Source organism: Vombatus ursinus, unplaced genomic scaffold (assembly GCF_900497805.2).
Source record: "Vombatus ursinus unplaced genomic scaffold, bare-nosed wombat genome assembly UNPS02000749.1, whole genome shotgun sequence".
NCBI classification, from domain to species: domain Eukaryota; kingdom Metazoa; phylum Chordata; class Mammalia; order Diprotodontia; family Vombatidae; genus Vombatus; species Vombatus ursinus.
In genome coordinates, this window is record NW_020940527.1 from 27976178 (window position 1) to 27993050 (window position 16873).

General features: G+C 44.1%; 1 protein-coding gene across 4 annotated transcripts in view; it reads left to right on the forward strand.

Moving 5' to 3' along the window:
• Positions 1-3736: 3736 nt before the first annotated feature.
• Positions 3737-16873, forward strand: part of SORBS1 (sorbin and SH3 domain containing 1) — a 302200-nt gene continuing 289063 nt past the window's right edge. For all 4 annotated transcript variants that reach the window (XM_027859816.1, XM_027859821.1, XM_027859828.1 and 1 more), the window contains exon 1: positions 3737-3808. The gene's annotated coding sequence lies outside the window, so the exon portion shown is untranslated. The remainder of the gene's footprint in view (positions 3809-16873) is intronic.

The following is a 16873-nucleotide window of genomic DNA, read 5'->3' on the forward strand; positions in this document are numbered from 1 at the left end:
CTAAGGGACATTTCAGATCTTCACATTCTAGATCCTGTCAATCTCCTGTTCAAGACTCCCTTTCAGATTAAGTCAGCCTACCAGTAAGACTCTATTGATCTGGTTCCACCCTATGCAATCAGCCTACTCCCACTGCTCCCCAATGTGAACCCTTTGTTCCAGGTGGGTGTTACATGCCTATAATCCTTTACTGTTCTCTCTCTCTCTCTCAATCTCTTGAATTCCAACCTGTCTTCTCTCTGCTGATCTAAATACTTTGTCCCCTTTGAGGGAAAAAAAATGTGATAATATACATGAAAATATATAAAAAAGCAGAAATGCTATGGGGACTGGGCATTTGATTTTATTGGTATAGGGAACTCCCAGATGAAGAAACTCCCTCTGCCAGCCCAGGTCAGTACCTTTGCTGCAATTTATAGTCTTAGAGTTATCTAGAACACTAAGAGGTTAAGTGACTTGCTCCAGGTCATACAGCTAGTATATATTAGAGGCAGAGTTTGAATTCAGGTTTCCTTGGCTGTTCAGTCTGCCATGCTGCCTCAACCATTAGTAACTCTGGTTTGAGTCCAGGCATTCAACCTTCAACCAATTCTGAATCTATCTATTGCCTAGCCCAGGGGTATCTCTCTCTCTCTCTCTCACACACACACACACACACACACACACACACACACCCCAACTAGATTAAAATGTAACTGAGAAGTACTTTTTAAAATAAATCAAAATGTACCAGGGGTATCAAACACACACATATAGCCCAACTACATTAAAATGTAATTGAGAAATATTTAACAAATACAATAGAACACAGGTAATGTGTATATATGATTTTCTAAGCCGATACAGTCTGTTATATGTTGGTTTGATGGCCTCTGTTTCCATTTCAGTTTGATACCTTCATCACATCCCTACATGTTTTCCACAAAAATAACACGTAGTACTTAACTGAAGTCAGTCAATAAACATTTATTAAATGCCTACTATGTGCTAAGCACCGTGCCAAGCACCAAGGATACTTGCCTAACATCTAGTTAAACTGTGATATTTCCCTAGCCTACCATTTAATTAACTCTGTCAAGGATCTGCACTTTTGGTGGTGTGGGTCTTGATTTCTTTGAAGTATAGTCTCAGAGATGTTAAGTGACTTGCTCAGGGTCATACAGCCAGGGTGTGTCAGAGGCAGGATTTGATGAACCTAGGCCTTCTAGGCTCTGAAGCCAACTCTCAACTTATGCCGTACTACCCCCTAAAAGTGTTTTGTAGGTGCAAATTTCTATGGTCCATAGAGATAGCTGGGTGTCAGAATCCGACTTTGAGTGAAAAAGACCTGGGTTCACATCTCACTTCTGATATTTCCTAGCTGTGTGGTCTGGTAAAGTTGCTTAAGCTCTTTTAGTCTCAGGCACCTCTCTAAGACTGTAAGTCATGGAATAGTTGGGATCCGTATTGGTGCAGGTCTTGGACCCTGGACCTTCATTCTTCAGGGCTCCTTTCAAATTCCAGAAACCTTCCTTGGCTATCCCAATGCAGTATTATTTTTAGCTCAACCTATACCACAAAATCTACCACTGAGGCTCCTAATCTCTTTGCAAGCCAAAGATCTTTCAATTTCCCTAAATTCTTAAGATCATTGGAGAAAGGGAGTTCTTGGCTTGAGTTTGGGGAGGGGGCAGGAATAGGTTGACTGGAGGTATTCACAGAGAAATCCCTGAGCCAGGGGCAGATTAGTGATGGTAATTCCTCCAGCCTTGTAGAACAGGGACCACAGATGCCAGTTGTATTTCCCTTCCTGCTAAGCACCCTGGAAACCTGAGGAGAGCAGGGATGGGTGGAAAGAAGGATGTGGTAGCCACAACCAGTTTGGAGATCTATCAGGTAAGGTTTCCAGGTGGTAGATGTTTATCTCTTGGTTCTGCACCCCAGGTTTAACTCTTGGTTCCATATTCCCTTGTATAATTCTCTCACCATTTCATGTTTATAGGTCTTGTCTTCTTAGCTTGATATAAACTGATAGGAGCTCAAGGGCCTTGTGTTCTACTACGGAGCTTCTCAGAAATCTTAGCTTGGGGCCATCGACTTAATGAATACTCAGAGAACAGGATTTCTTAAACTCTCTCTCTCTCTCTCTCTCTCTCTCCCTCCCTCTCTGTCTGTGTGTGTGTGTGTGCCATGAACCCTTTTAGCAGTCCAATGAAGCCTGTGAAGCTCTTCTCAGAACATTTAAAAATATATACAGTAACATAAAATACATGGAATAACAAAGGAAACCAATTCAATTGAGTTATCAAAATATTTTTAAAAACCCCAAAAAACAAAAACAGGTTCCCAGACCCCAGATTAACAACCCTCACTGGAAGCTTTGGGGCTGAAAGGGAACTTAGGGATAATTTAGTCCAACCCCATCATTTTATAAATGAGGAAATTGAAGTCCCCAGAGGTGACTTACCAAAGGTCACTAGTGAAAACTATCAGAAGGAGAATTGGAACCTAGGTCCAATGCTTTTTCCACTAATAGTGCTACCAAACTCCTTGTTGATTTTTCTTGACAATTCATGTTTCCCACTGGCTTGTGTGTTTATCAGTTTGAGGCAGTAGAGTATATTGTATTGGTTGGAATTTGAGTCAGAAAGACCTGGGTTCAAATTCCACCTCGGGCCACTTGGAAGAGTAGAAAACGCTGGCACCTGTGTGATCCAGTGTGAGAAAGAAGTTTCTACAGTGCTTTGGAAAGAACATTGCCTGTGGAGAGTCAGAGGTCATGGTTCCAACCTCAGCTCTGTCACCCACTCTCAGGTCTTACATGACCTTGGGCTAGTTACTTTTCATCTCTGGGTCTCCCATGGCCTCACGGGTTCTTTCCAGCTCCAGAACTTTTATCTTAAGAACCTGTTCACTTACTAGCTGTGTGACCCTAGGAGCAGCCCAACCTCTGAGCTGGAGGTCCTTCATCGGTAAAATGGGGATGATATCTTGGGTTGATAAATATTGCTGATTGATGTCCTGTAAGACTTGCCTCAGGGGTTGTTGTGGAAGAGAGCTACTCACTGCTACTTAAATGTCATAATTATTATTAGTCCCTCGTATGCCATTCTCTCTGTGGGAAATGGGTTTCCACGGAGCCCTGGATGGGATCCTGGATGTGGAGTCAGAGGATTTGGTTTCAAATTGCCAACGCTTTCACGCACTCCCAGGACTAATGCTACTTCGGTCCTCAGTTTCCTCATTTGCCAAGTGGCGGGGGTTGGATTAGATGCCCCTCTGGGGTCCCTCGGCGCTCTAAACGTGTGCTCGCTCCAGCGCCTCTCCAAGCGTTCTCACGTCCAGCCCCTGAATGCAAGGGCAGGTCCCCAGGGTCCCGGTCCAAGTCTACGCAGGCTTGCAGGGTCAGACAGGAAAGGATTTTTAAGAGATCCAGAGTCTGGAGCCTTCACGCCAGGAAGGAGTAACAACAACGTCCCTTCCCTCACTTTTATCTTTGGGGAATGAGCGTTAGCAGCAGCAGCCCTCGAGGAGTCTGACAATGAGCCGGGGAGGCTGGGCAGGCTCGGCGGCTTCCTCGATTCCCATTGGCATCCACGCCCCTTCCTGTCACTGCCACGAGCGGAGGAAAGGACCGACTCCTCCCGCCGGCCAGGCTCGGCCCGAGTGGAGGATTCCAGATGCATGTTAATGAGGGGGAGGCCGCAGCCGCCCATTGGCCCGCGGCTCATGTGTCGGTGAAGTCAGTTCTGTGTCACAGAAAAACAGAGCAGGGCGAGCTGCAGCATGGAGTGCTAGGGGAGCAAGGGCACGGGCTTGCATCACCAAGGTAAATCCTCCTCCTTCTGTTCCTGCTCCCGCCCCGGGCTCCTGCTTGGGCTCTGCGCGCGCGCGCGCGCGCAACTTTCCCCCCGATTACTGCGGAGGGTCCTGGAGCCCCTGGGCGCGGCCCCCCACCCCCCCAGCTAGGAATCCCTTTGTCTGGAGCGCCCGGAGGAGGTGCTTTCGAAAGGCCATCTGGTGGAGGGGACTCCAGGTCCCCTTTCCCGGGGCCACAGCAGCACGTAGTATGTGGAAAGGTAAAATGATAGTCCCAGACGGGGCTCTTCTCGGGCTGCTCCCAGGGACTCATGCGAAGACCCCGGCCGCTTGGGGAGGGAGGGGGTGTCAGTGCTTCGGGAGGGGAGGTGGCGATGGAGGGAAATGCTCGTCCTGCAAAATAGATGGGGCGGGGGGGGGGGGGGGCTCCGGGGCTCGGGAGGGGTGGGTTTGCATTGTGAAGTAAAGCTGCAGGTAGAGAATTCCACACCAGCTGCAACAGAGACCGAGAGAGGCGGAATGGTTTGGTTGGGTGGGTGGGAGATTCTGGTGCTAGCATCCCAGGTGTTCATTCATCGGCGTCTCCATTGATGACACGATTGTCAGCGTCGCCTGCCCGCCCTGGGCGCTGTAAACCAAGCATGCATCCCTGGATTAGATGTTACTTGAATACTTTGGTGGAGCAGCGGGACAGACAGACCGACAATTGACTGGACATCAGTCTTGTTGCTATCATAAAGAGCTTAGTTTGCACCCCGCCTCCCACCCAGAGTCCTTCTTCCCACTTGTCAGGAGGAAAGTCCTTTTTAACGGTGTTCATGGAGGGGAAGAAAATAATACAACTGTCTGGATTGGCAGAGCGGCTTTCAATACAATATTGCAGTTTTCTGTGTGGCCTCCCTGGTTAAATGATAGCCCCATTCCAGATATCCATCAAAGGTTGTGTCTGACTGTGCCAGTCGCCCCACTGACATGAGCTACATAGAATTCTGCAGCCCTGATGCGACCGTTGTCATCAGATGTCTTTGAAATCCACCAGTGCGTGCTTTCTTTAAGGAGGGAGAGAAATTTATTGCACTATTAAATTGCCACATAAAAGCCGAAGGGGACCCTACTGTGCCTGGCTTGTTTCGTCAAAAGCCAGGGTTTTCTCAGCATGTTTGGGCAGAGCCTTTGAATTTCTTGAAACAGTGAGTTCTCTATGCTCTTTCTGGTCACAAGGCCTGCTTGCCTGAATTGATTTCTGCATCAGTAGGGAAGGGATGTATTTGGAGAGCACCGTGGAACCTGGCTGGTGTTAAAAGGGCCCCTGACCCTTCCCTTCCTCCCCTAGAAGATCAGTAAGGACAAGCCTAGCACTTACTGGGAATAGTTTTTATTTTAAGCTGCCTCTCCTAGGCTTGATCTTCTCATGTTACAAGAGTACCATTTTAACTAGGGTGGTCCTTGCTTGGTGGTGGTAGCGGTTGGGAAGATAAATTGGTAGGAAAGAATGGGATGAATGGTTTAAGTGGATTTTCTTTTTTTTGGGGAGAGGATAGGAAATGAAGACACAAGGGAACAGTTACCCCAATTAAAAATGATTGTTTGCTAGATCTTCACATCCTCCTGACCCAGATTTCACATTACCTCTCTGTGCCTCAGTGTCCTCATCTGTGAAATGAGTGGGGTTGAACTAGATGACCTTTAAAATACTTCCATGATTCTATGATTTTTCAGGCTTCTTTGGGTTCTAGCATTCTATGACTGCCTACAGAGCAGTGTGTGTGTGTGTGTGTGTGTGTGTGTGTGTGTGTGTGTGTATGTGACATAGCTGGAGAGAAAGTTGTCTGGTTGAGAGGGCAGACCTAGTGCATCTCTTCTCTGTGCACCAGGGGTAGCAGGGAGGCATCTGCTTGGGAGTTAGGGTTAGGGAAAAGAGCCCTTAAGGGGAAGGCAGAAATCTCATTCCTGGTTTGGAGCACCTGGAGATGACATGAAACCCAAGAAGTTTCCCCTGGGTAAATTAGCAAATGAAAAACTCTTTGAACGTTCCCTCACTGGTACCCTCCTCTTCCCAAAGCCAGAATACTGTAGAGTTTGAGCTGGAAGGTCACAGAAGTCACATAGTTCAACTAAGGTTTTCAGAAGGGTGGTGATTGGGATGTTTGATTGGGGTGTGGGGAGACAAAACATTTTGGGAGTGGAACAGCTGGAAAGAGTGTTGGTCTTATAGTCTAAAGACCCAAGTTCAGGTCCTCCACTCTGACACTTACTAGCTAACCCTTTGAGCCTGGGAAAATTACTTAACTTTTCCGATCCAGATTCTTCAGCTATAAAATGGGGGCCATAATATTGATTAGTGGGATTATTGAAGAGACATACTATAGAAATGTGAGCTGCTATTATTATTTTAAGAGTCAGAACAAAACAAAACTTTTCAGCTCTCCTTTCTTCTGTCCTTGCCCTGTCTTCCAACTACAATACAATACCGTACAGACCAGGCACAGTTAGTCCTACAGAGTGTTACAGTTTGCAAGCTGGGATCAGAAAAAAATAGATATTTGTTGTGTGGAATGGATTGTCATCTGATGGCCTGTTACATTGAAGTGGCTTTCACGTACAGAGCTCTTGTTGGCCAAGATTTTATTTGTTTAGAGACTTAGATGGCCCTAAGCAGCAAACACCCCAGGTGACAAGAGCTGTCTCTGCAACAGTACCCTCATTTAGGGTATTCATCTGTTCAGCTGAGCCTTTTGTCATCTTTCCTCTGTCGGGAAAGAAGTGCAGGTTGCCTCAGTGAATGAAGAGTCCAAATAAAGGAAATGTTAGCCCACGGAAGCCTTTGAGCAGTAGCAGCTTATTAACATCAGGTAAAAGGATTCTCTGAATACATAGCCTTCACCTCCCTTTCCCAGTCTGGTCATCAGGGTGATTTTATGTCCTCAAAGCTAACATAACAGCTCATAATCATATGGTACTTTTACTGTTACAAAGCATTTTACATATGTTGTTTTATCCTCATAGCAGCTCTGTGACATAGGTGGTACAAACGTTTTATCTACCCCACCCCCAACGTTACAAATTAGGTAACGGGGGCCTAAGGAGGTTAAATGATTTGCTCAAGGGTCACAGCCAAGGACAGTGAATTTGGAGTCAGAGGACCTGAGTTTCCATCCTGTCTCTTATTAGCTGTGCACTTTGGGGTGAATCCCTTCCCTTCTCTGGACCTCAGTTTCTTCATGTGTAAAAGGAAGGTTTTGAAACGAGGTGATCTCAGAGATCCCTTTGGCTGGAATCCTCCTTGACTAGACCAATGCTTCATTCTTCTTTACCTTACACCATGATGGCTGGTTGGCATGTGATTTATCACTCAGACTGGCCTTTCCCCTGATTAGGGTGAATGAGTGAAATCTGATTGCATGGACTCCTTGTAACCATCAAAAGAGAGTCAATAACTGGATACCAAGGACTAAGGAAGGAGAGGAGGAAAGGGGCCTGGACCTCCAAATAAGGTGCTAATAGCATGCTTCTATTGGAAGTCAAGAATATTAAAATATGTCTTTCCTACATGTTATTTTCCTTGTGATGAGGTTGGAGAGTTTGGATTAGGATTGGTTTTCGGAGAAGGAGGGGGAGGGAGAGATTAAGGACAAACTGAAGCATGGGTCTATTTGGACTTGGGTTCACAGAAGGTCTGAATGAGTTTGGAGTCACTTTTGACTTATCTCGGATTAGTTTGAGAAGGTAAGATGGTGTCAGGGTCAGCTCAAGAATTTGACTCAGTGGGGGCCACAGAATCATCCCTTGGTCCCGTACTAACAGAGGAAGGAACAGTTGAGGGGTGGAGTAGGGGTGCTACATTTTGATAAAACAGTTCAATGTAGTTTTCAAATCAAGTCACATTTCCTTCTTTCTATGACCTCTAAGCTGTTGTTTTCTTTGGAGTACTCAATTTCTTAATAGAAAGCTTTTAGCCATCATGGGTAGGGGAAGGCTTTCTTTCCAAAGACGACATCTCAGAGATTATGGTATTAAGTAGTAGGAGCCATGGACTGGGGGTCAGATGACCTGGAGGTTCAAATCCTAGCTCTGCCATTTATGAATTAGATAGCCTTTGCCTCTTTTCGACTCAGTTTCCTCCGATGTAAAATTAGGGGTGTAGATGATCTGTAAGATTGTTGTTATTGTTTGTCAAGGAGGGTGACGTCCTGACTTGCAAGTGAATTGGCTTTAAGTGAGGCAGAGATGTGCAGAGTCATCAGCCCCTCTCCTCCAGAATCATCAGAATCCAGTGGCAAGACATAGGTCAAGATGACTGTCAATAACTCCCCTTCCCCCATCTGTAAGAGGTCATTTAGTCCAAAAGAAACCAAGTCCTAGAGAGGTCATATGCGTACTTGGTAGATACAAACCCCTGTCTTTGGACTTTATATTTGCCATTCTGCTATATCATGCTATCTTCCTTATGAGTCTGGTCCTAGTACTAAAAAGTCCTCTAACCTATGGCTTAAACCAACTTGATTTGATCTACTTTTTCTCTGATGACTGCTTCTGGTAGCCCACAGAATAATTTCTCCCCATGGATTCTGGGAGGTTTAATGATAATAAAAGATAATTGAAGAGCTGTGACCCGTGCTTAATCACCTACTTATCTTTTAAAAATTTAATGTTTTACTGAAATCGGCATGGAACATCAAAACAACCTACTGAACTTGCTTAGTATCTATTTGCATTTAAATAAATGAATCTCACATATGAAATAGCCTAACAATCCTTCCGTGACTTCCTCCAAGTGCCCATCAGGAGTCTTTCTTTGTCCATTTATTTGCCTTCCTGTTTCCTCTTCATGGTTAAGTGTATACTGGATTCTCCTCCTGCTTTGGCCTTTTTCCACCTTTCATGATTTCACAGATATTTCTGGATCCCCTAATTACCTTTCCAATGCTAGAGATAACCCTCTGAAGCCTGTGCGAGCTTGGTGAACCTGCAGGAGCCCTCTGCCACCTACTAAGCCTGGCTCCCTCTCCCTAAGGCTGTGGTTTTTCTCTGCTTCTTTTCCCCTTCCTCTTATTAACATGAGTAATAATAGCAGCTCATGTTGCATGTGGATATCACACTTATCACACATGTTGATATCACACACATGAGGGAGGTGTGTGTCTGTGTCTATCATCATCCTCCTTTTATAGTCCAGGAAACCGAGGGTCAGAAAGATGAATTGATTTGGCCAAGGTCCCACCACTGGGACGTGGAAGAGACAGGATTTAACCCCAGACCTCCTGACTCCAGCCTTCTTTTCATTAGCAATCTACCAGCCTGTCAGTCTCTTTTCTTCCCTCTGTGGGCTTCCTTTTCCTCTCCCCCCCACCTTCCTCCCCTTAACTGGCCATCACATAAAATTAAAGTATATTTTGAAGTATTTGTCATATTTATTGAATGATGCTCTAGGTTTCCTGTTCTAAATTGACCAAGCCAAATACTATCATTTTTTTTTTTTTGATTCGTTTCCTTTCCTTTTCCCCTCTCTTTCCTTGTGGGTCCTTGAGCCTCCCTAGAAAAAAGGCTTCCCATTCTGGTTATGGTTCAAAAGGGATGTCCTCTTCTAGGAGAAGTGCTTTTTAAAAAATCACTTCCTCCCAGTACAACATCACTCATGCAGGTCCAGGGAATTGAAGCTGTGGCATGGGGGAAGGGCTGAGAGGATACTGGGGGAGAGGAGAAGTGATGGGTTCTCCAGTCTAGGGAGAGCCCATGAAGGCAGATTTTTGTTTTATTTTTTTTTCTTCCCTGGCCTGAATTGGCCCCTCCGGGAATAATGGCTAGTCATTCATTTTATGAAAGGAGCTGGAAGCTTGGGTTGCCAGCTTCTAAAATGGAAGCTGGGCATGAGTTAGTGTAAGGGTTTTGATGTGGGAACTCAGTTACTGTGATTGCCGTGAGAAAGCATCACAAATTCTATGTCATCCAGGGCATTCTGACAGGGGTAGAATATTGGTAACAAGAAACAATTAGTCCTGTGGAATGGTAGAGTTTGCAAGTAGGGATCAGAAAAGATAGATATTTGTTCTGTAGAATGGGCTGTCATCTTATTGTTGCATGGAAGTGGGTTTCTGATACAGAGCCTTTGTTAGCCAGGACTTTATTTGTTTAGAGACATAGATGGGCCTAAGCAGAGTACACCCAGGTAACAGTTTCTCAAAATGAGAAACTAAAGGGTCAGCTGGGTGGTTCAGTGGATAGAGTTCCAGCCTTGGAGTCAGGAGGACCTGTATTCAAATCCAGCCTCAGTCACTTGACACTAGCTGTGTGACCCTGGGTAAGTCACTTAACCCTGATTGCCTCACCAAAAAAAGCAAAAAAAAAAAAAAAACCACAACAAACCATTAAAATAAATGAGAAACTAAGGATGAATCTCTTTAGCTCCTCCTTGCTTTCTGTTCGTAAATTCTCTTTTATACTTATCATTTTCTACTTTGTACACTTCCTCCCCCACTAGACTGTAAACTCCCTGTGGGCAGGGACCCTCCAGTACTTATTCAACTTTTGACCTCTCTACCATATTTCTTACTGTGGTCCCAAAAGGTACCGAATAAAAGTGTTTTTAATGATGAATGTTAAGGCCAGCAGTCAGCACTCAGATGTGATTTGATAAATCTATTTATGGAATCCTAGAAATTTGAACCTAAGACTATTTTAGAAAAAAAAAGATCACATGTTCTACTGGGACAGAATCACCATAAGACAATTCAATTTCAATTAAAAACAAAACAAAACAAAACACATTTGTTAAGTGCCTATCGTAGGCAGTCACTGTGCTGTAGGTGTCAGGGGTATAGAGACAAAAAAAAAGGAAACAATTCCTGCCTTCAAAGAACTTATATTTTCTTGGTGAGGGGACAAATATAGCATGTACACAGTTTTAAAAATACAAAGAATATCACAATAATGATGGTGCAGTGGGATACAGAACTGGGTCTGGAGTCAAGAAAACCTGAGTTCATCTGCTCTCAGACATTTCCTAGCTGTGATCCTGGGCGAGTCACTTAACTTCTGTCTGCTGTAGTTTCTTCATCTGTAAAGTGGAGATGTTATTGTTAACACCTAAGGTTGTTGTGAGGATCAAATCAGATAATATTTGTAAAGTGAGGGGCTGTCTTTCAAACTGTAGCTCCTCTGGGTCTCTCCCCACCCCTCCAACTAGCCTTGGTTGGAAGTATAGGAAAGAGAGCCTTTTCCTCTCTCTACCCTTGACTCAAGGTACCACTGGAAGCTCTGAATTCCAGAGAGACACCCCAGGAAAGACAGCATATAAGAAAAGGCTGACTGTGGAGCAAGGCTGAGAAGGGGTAAAGGTTCTGTGCTACCATAAAGTGCTACGTAAAGTTGTTGTTGTTATTATCATGACCTTAATGTTTGCAAAGTGTTTTACACATATTATCATCTCATTTGATGATATCCTAACAAACCTAACCAATCCTGTTGATGATATGCTGATGAAATTCTGACCAACAGACAATTGATAGTTTAATGAAGAGAGGCAGTGTAGAGCGGTAGGGGGAGAAGGGTAATGGTAAGTCAGCAGGGACCTGGGTTCTTGTCAAGTCAACCAGTGTTTATTAATTGTCTGCTAAGGGATGCAGGCTTTGCTAAGCCCTGTTCTGGGTGTGCAGTCAACTAGATGAGTTGCTTTGAGAACATCATTTACATCTCTGAGTTTTAGCTTCTCTGTCTATAAAACAAGGGGATTGATCTAAATGATCTCTCAGGTTCTTTCTAGTTATTCTATTCTATTCTTTCATTGATGTAGCTGTGCTTAGTTAAAAAAAAAAGAGGGAGAAAATAAAAAAAATTTGTGACTCTGGCAGAAGAACCAAAGCAGATGTGGAAATTGAGGAACATCAAAGTGAAAGACTTTATTGGTGACTAGGGTGGGCTGATGTATGCTAGATGATTGTCTTATGAGACTGGGAATCTTTTAGGCTTTGGCATCAATTCAGAAGATACGGATAGACAGTGGCCATAGCACTAAAGAGATTGCCATCCCCAGGTAGTGTATAATGTACTTGATTTATGGGGCCTCTGTTGTTGTGGGTTCAGATCTGATTCCTCTGAGCTAGAAATAAATGGATCCAATCATCTTATACTTGGGTAGGGCTTTTCACAGTTTGAAAGAATGTCCATGCCTTTTATTTCACTTCATCCTCACAGTCCGTTGTGTTCTAATAAAATAATAAGGAAGAACCAAAGGGTGGAAGTTAGAGGGAGTCTGATTCCTACCCTTTTCTAGATAAGGAAGAATTTTCTAATAGCTGGAATTCACAGAATCCCAGACCACATCGGAGCTGGAGGGGACCTTGGAACTCATACAGTTCAACCCAGTCATTTTACAGTTGAGAACATCAAGACCTAGGGAAAAGTGATTTGTCCAAGGTCATACCACTAGGAAGTGAAGGAGCTGGGACTCAAACACCGTCTTTTCTGTTCAAGTCTGGCTCTCTTCCACCATATAACATGCATCCTCCTCTGTCTAGATGTGAAATAGGCTGTCTCATGAAGTAATGAGCACTCCGAACATAGAAGTGTTTAACCACAGGCAGGAGCAGCATTTGTCAGGGATGTTGGAGACAGGATTCCTGCCTTGGTCGAATAGTTGGACAAGATGGTGTCTAAGGTCCCTTCCAATTCCAAGAGCATTTGATTCAGAGAAGGATGGGTACTCATCTCATTTTACAGATGAGGAAACTGAGGTACGAATTCTATAACTCTCCGAAGGTTTCATGGGCCAGCGTAACTAGATAGATAATTTGAATCTGGGTTCAGCGTCCTACTCTCCTGGAACTTTGCTGGTTAAAGGGTAGAATTTACTTGTGGCTCTTTGGAGTTGTTGTTGTTGGCTTTTTTTTTTTTAATAGGCAACTGCAGAGTGGAAAAATAAATGTTGGCAAGTCAGACAGTGTTTATAGAACTTACCACCTACAGAGGGAATAGTAACAAAGTGTTCCAGAGCCAGGGGTTATTTCTACAAGACCTGCTCATTTTAAAATGCCTCAGCACTAAACCCTCAGGATTCTATTCCTCTGCTTACTTGTACCTGGTGGCCCAGGGATCACTCTCTGGGGCATATGGGCTTTTCCACCAGAACCTTTACTCCTTATCAGCCTTGCTCCACAGTCAGCCTTTTTTTTATATGCTCTCTTTCATGGGGTGTCTTTCCGGAATTCAGGGCTTCCAGTGGGTACCTTGGTCAAGGGTAGAGAGAGGAAAAGGCTCTCTTTCCTATGCTTCCAACCGAGGCTGGTTGGAGGGGTGGGGAGAGACCCAGATGAGCTACAGTTTGAAAGACAGCCCCTCACTCTTTCTTTACAGGGAGGAGGAGAGGTGGTGATGACAAGGAGACTGAGGCCAGGAAGGGGCGAGCTATAGAAACTCGGAAAATCAAGCAACTGAAAAGTCTTTTAGGTTTTCTCTAGGAATCTTGGAGGTCCCCACATTTTGCTAGTTCCTTCTAGCAGAATAGGATCATTCCTTGTAGAGTAGATCATTGATTTGCTATAGGCCAGTATACTTGTTGACGGATGTCCCTTTCCTTTCCCAGTGTTAGGGAAATATCTAGATGACTTACATTGGTAGAGTTTCCTCATTGTAAAATTTCCTATATCAATGAAATGACAGGTCCAGTCTCTGTTTCCCAGCCCTATGATTCCCTGGGATAGGGGAGGAGTACTATTGGCCAGTCAATCAATAAACATTTATTAAGTGCCTACTGTGTTCTAGGCACTGTGCTAAATACTGGACATACAAAGAAAGACAAAAGACAGTCCCTGATCTCAAGGAGCTCACAGTCCAACAGGGAAGATAATAAGCAAACAAATATGTACAGACAAGCTGTGTATGGGATACATAGGAAATAATTAAAAGAGGGAAGGCAGTTTGGGAATTCTTGCTGGTTTGTCTCCAGCAAGGTAGAATAGTGAGCATATCCATGAATTATCCTTCCCTTTAGACTTCAGGATGAAAAACTGATGACTAATTTAATCAGTTTAACCAAAGCCTTATGCTTTGATTTCAGACATATAAATGTTGGCTTGAGCTTGGCTTCCTCATGGGGAACTTCACGGCAAAAGTCACAGGTGAAATTCTAGTACAGTAGTTTTATTTGGTAGTAGCTTGTCGTCAAGCAGAACCTGTTGGCTTTACAAGTCAACAATTACCTTGTTTGTAGTCTAAACAGAAGGTTGGCTGATTTGCTAATTGTTCTTTCCTGGTTAGATTCAGTTTTGGCTGGGACATCCACATTATTATATGCCAGTTCCCTGAGTCTAGGATATGTTGGGTAAGGAAAGCCCAGTGATGATTTACAAGCCTATAATCTCAGTGAACTCTTCTCCCTTGTCCTCTGGGCAGGCCAGGGTTGGGCTGTCAGGCTTTCTGAATGCAAGCCATGGTGTCGATTCAACCCTGCCTGGCTTGAGTTTTTGTTGGCGAGCTGGGGAGAGGTTCTTGTATAAGGTAAGATTCTGGACTGTAGTATAAGACAAATCAAGAGAGGTAGCGTGGGGGCAGCTAGGTGGTGCAGTGGATAGAGTACCGGGCCTGAGGTAAGGAGGACCTGAGTTCAAATTCGGCCTCAGATCAAACACTTGACACTTACTAGCTGTGTGACCCTGGGCAAGTCACTTAACCCCCAATTACCTTTTAAAAAAAAAGAGAGGTAGCATGGGATGGTGGATAGGGCACTGAATTTGGACTCAGAAGACCTGGGTTCAAATTCTGCCTCAAATATCCTCTAGCTATATATCCCAAGGTGAGTCAATTTAGCCTCTGTGCCTCAGTTCCATCTTCTTAAAATGAGGGGTTGAACTTGATGATTTTTAAGATCTTTCCAGCTTGAAATCTATAATGGCAACAGAATAAGCATTCATGTAGCACCTACTACATACTGGACGCTGTGCGAAGTGATTTTACGAATATCATCTCATTTGATCTTCACAACACCCCTGTAACATATATGCTGTTATTATCCTCACTTTACAATTGAGGAAACTGAGGCAAACAGAGGGTAAGTGATTTTGCCCAGGGTCACACAGCTAGGAAGTATCTGAGACCAGATTTGAACTGGGGTCTTCCTGACTCCAGGCCCAGTGCTCTATCCACACTCTAGTCATGAACAACTGTCTAAGACCTAAAACCTAAGAGGAATTTTTGAGGTAGGAAGCAGTGTTGGAAACAGATTTTAAACCTAGGGTCCAAAACGAGGTTAGTGAGAGGTAAGGGCTGGACTTCACCTGCCATAGCTCTGGACCCGACAGATGACAGGCTGTCAGGGTAGACAGAGTTATCTCCACATGCTGAGCTTGGTTGGTCCCAGCAAAGGCTAGACTGAAAGGGCTTTAAGAGATCTAGACATTTTCTTTATCTGACAGGTGAAGAAATGGGGTGTTGTAGGGGGAGGAGCTCTGGCTAGTTTCAAACCCTACCTCTGATACAACCTGTGTGACTTTAGACAAGTCACTTACCCTGGACTAAGAACTCACATTTCTATGTATCTGATTTGATCTTCACAACAACTCTGAAAAGTAGGTGTTATTATTATTAAAATCCCTATTTTACTGATGGAGAAACTGAGGTGGAAAGAGATTAAGTGAGTTGCCCAGGGTCACACAGCCAGTATCTGAAGTAGGATTTGAACTCATCTTCTTGATCTATCAGCATTTTGTACCACCTGGCTACTTTCAGATTTGCTTTCAGCTCTAAATCCATAATCCTTTGAAACTGAAGTCCAGATTTGCCCAAGTCACATCAGCTCAACCAGGCCTAGGACTTGACTCCCAGTCTGTGTTTTTTCTAAGACAACATAGGAATGAAAAGAGACAGAGGCAGGCAGTAGAACTTAGGGATGTGGGGCAGCTAGGTGACACAGTGAATAGAGCACCTGGAGTCAGAAGGACCAGAGTTCAAATCCAGCCTCAGAAATGTACTAGCTGTGTGAACCTGGACAAGTCACATAACCCTGAAAGTCTCAAAAAAAAAAAAAAGAAAGAAAAGAAAAAGAAAAAAAGACAAAACAAAAAAATAGTACTTAAGAATGTACAAAGAACAAAGTGTACCCCCCTCCTGCATATGGATAATAGGGTCCCTGGAAGAAAGCAGGCCAATGCTTGGCAAAAAGAGGTGGAAAACCTCTAAAATAATGGTATAAAAATTGTAGCTTGAAATCTGAAAAATCCTCAGAGTTTGCATGAGGCCATTTTAGCCTTGTGGATGATTTTATGCTTTTTTTCTCTGATATTCTTGGATCCTGGATGGTAATCTACTGGGTAAATTAATGAGCTAAAATTGGCAGGTGTGAGGGGGTGAGGCTCCTCAGGAACTTGGAAATACTAGTCATGCCTGAGCATTGATAGAAGATACTGCTTGCCTCTAAGACAGCTGTCCTTGGGAGCAGAGGGGGTGGGGCAGGGTGGGGTGGAGGGAAGAGGTTCTGGGGCCAGCATGTTTTTCATTTTCAGCTATTTGGTTTTGTCTTTCATACTTGGACCCATGGATTATTTAAACACCTGTATTGAAAGGACAATTTGGGACAAATTTTCAACCTGTAGAAGAGAGATGTTTTGGTTTTGATATATTTATCCCCATCACCTAGTATGATGCTTGAGGCAGCTAGGTGGTGCAGAAGATAGAGCACTGGCCCTGGAGTTAGAAGTATCTGAGTTCAAATACAGCCTCAGACACTATCTGTGTGACCCTGAGCAAGTCACTTAGCCCTGATTGCCAAAAGAAAGATAGAAGGAAAAGACTAGGCTTAACAGAACTGAATCGAAGACTGCAGTTTGTTCCCTTGGAAAGTAAACTAGGAGGCCGGAAGTCTGCCTCCTAGATCCAGCTCTGCCACCAAACTAACTGGATTCCTTGCTTAGAGTTTCCTTCCTCGTCTGTAGAATGAGGGGGCTGAACTGGATGATGTCTAAAGTGCCCTTCCAGCTGTAAGATTCTCTGATTGTAGAATGGGTGCCTTTAGGATCCCCAGATTTGTTCCCCAACTGCAGATGAGTGTGCATTGACTCTAACGGGTGGTGCTAGTAGTAGGCTTGTG